The sequence below is a fragment of the Entelurus aequoreus genome, linkage group LG08 (assembly GCF_033978785.1).
Source record: "Entelurus aequoreus isolate RoL-2023_Sb linkage group LG08, RoL_Eaeq_v1.1, whole genome shotgun sequence".
NCBI classification, from domain to species: Eukaryota; Metazoa; Chordata; class Actinopteri; order Syngnathiformes; family Syngnathidae; genus Entelurus; species Entelurus aequoreus.
Genome location: NC_084738.1, coordinates 22,345,220 through 22,347,013, shown reverse-complemented (window position 1 = coordinate 22,347,013; position 1,794 = coordinate 22,345,220).

The window sequence follows — 1,794 nt, the reverse complement described above, 5'->3', positions numbered from 1 at the left end:
TAAGTCTTCAACTATACAAAGTATTTCAATGGTTGGAATCTGCACTTTTGCATGATATTTTAGTGACTAGTGTTGTCCCGATGCCAATATTATTTCGATACTTTTCAGCACTTTTCGATACTTTTCTAAATAAAGGGGACTGGAAAAAATTGCATTATTACCTTTATTTTAACAAAAAATCTTAGGATGTGGCGGACCGGTACTTTTCAGAGGCTGTATGGTACCGATTATGATTCATTAGTATCGCGGTACTATACTAATACCCGTATACCGTACAACCCTACTAGTGACTATGGTAATCTACGTCACAGCAGCTCCGACGAGGCACCAAGCAGTGTGGGTGGGGAGCGTTTCCACAGAGTGTTTGCAGAGCCTGAAATGCGAGTGCCAGGGACAGACGCAAAAGGAGATTTTTACAAGAAAGTTCTGAAGCTTAGTGATGTATCAGATGTATCAGATTGTAGATGTTTTTTGTTTTTTTACCCTTCGCGTTCATATTTCGCTGTTTGTTGCATTTTTGTTGCATTTGGCTTGATTGTAAAATATGTCGATTGAGAGGGGGTGTGACGTTCATATGTTGTCAGTATTCAGGGTTTTATCGTTCATAGAAAAATTAAAAATTCCATTCCGTTTTTAAGGCGGTCTGTCATAACATTTTTAGCATTCAATCAGACTTTATTGTGAGGTTTTATATTAGTTTTCCCAAACATAGATATACCGGCCCCCAGACACTTTTTTCTCTATATTTGGCCCCCGAGTCAAAATAATTGCCCAGGCCTGCTTTATACAGTACGTTAAATATGAATATGTGTATATAAATGACATTTAATAATAGTGGAAAGCAGGTGGCGACTTGTCTAGGGTGTACTCCGCCATCCGCCGGAATGCAGCTGGGATAGGCTCCAGCCACCCCTGTGACCCCAAGAGGGACAAGCGGTAGAAAATGGATGGATGGATGGAAATCATTTCAAATGAAATCAACTCAACCTTCCTAAGTATAAGAGAATTCGGCTACATAATAAACCAAAATACAGCCATCCCTCGCCACATTGAGCCAAATATTATGGATTCACAACATCGCAATTTAAAAAAAAAATGTGGCGACTTGTCCAGGGTGTACCCCGCCTTCCGCCCGAATGCTGCTGACATAGGCTCTAGCACCCCCCGCAACTCCGAAAGGGACAAGCGGTAGAAAATGGATGGATGGATATATTCTAGTTATTTTTGGCCTAATTTAAGTGTTAAAATGGATGGATGTATCACAGTGCACTATTTGTCTTATTTCCTATTATTATGTCATGGCGATTGATAAAGAGGGTGAACAACATGGCGGCAAATCTTGGCGCTACTGTATCTTCACCGCGACAATCTAGTTGACCATCTTGTGGCAGAGCAACTTTGTGATGGACTTCATTTTCAACACCTGCCTCATCAATATCACATCTCCACATTGGTGAGACGTTAATGTGAGCGATATAAAAAAGACGAGACATGCTACGGTAGAAAGGGGATTTATAAGACCCACTCACGATTAATCCCAGCTCAAGAGTGTTATTAATGTAATTTTTAAAAAATAATCACTTGACAGCCCTAGTTTTTAAGGCGTGTTCTAGGACCAATGAACAGATTAGGACACCACAACAAAGTACTTTTTGAGTGCATTCCACAATTGCGCGATAATAATGATAACAGCAATTATTTTGGTCACAATGAATTTTCCTATCGTTACATCCTTAGGCTCGACGTTCCTATCCGTTTTAAGAATAAAGAGAAGCTAATCGCTCTATAATTAAT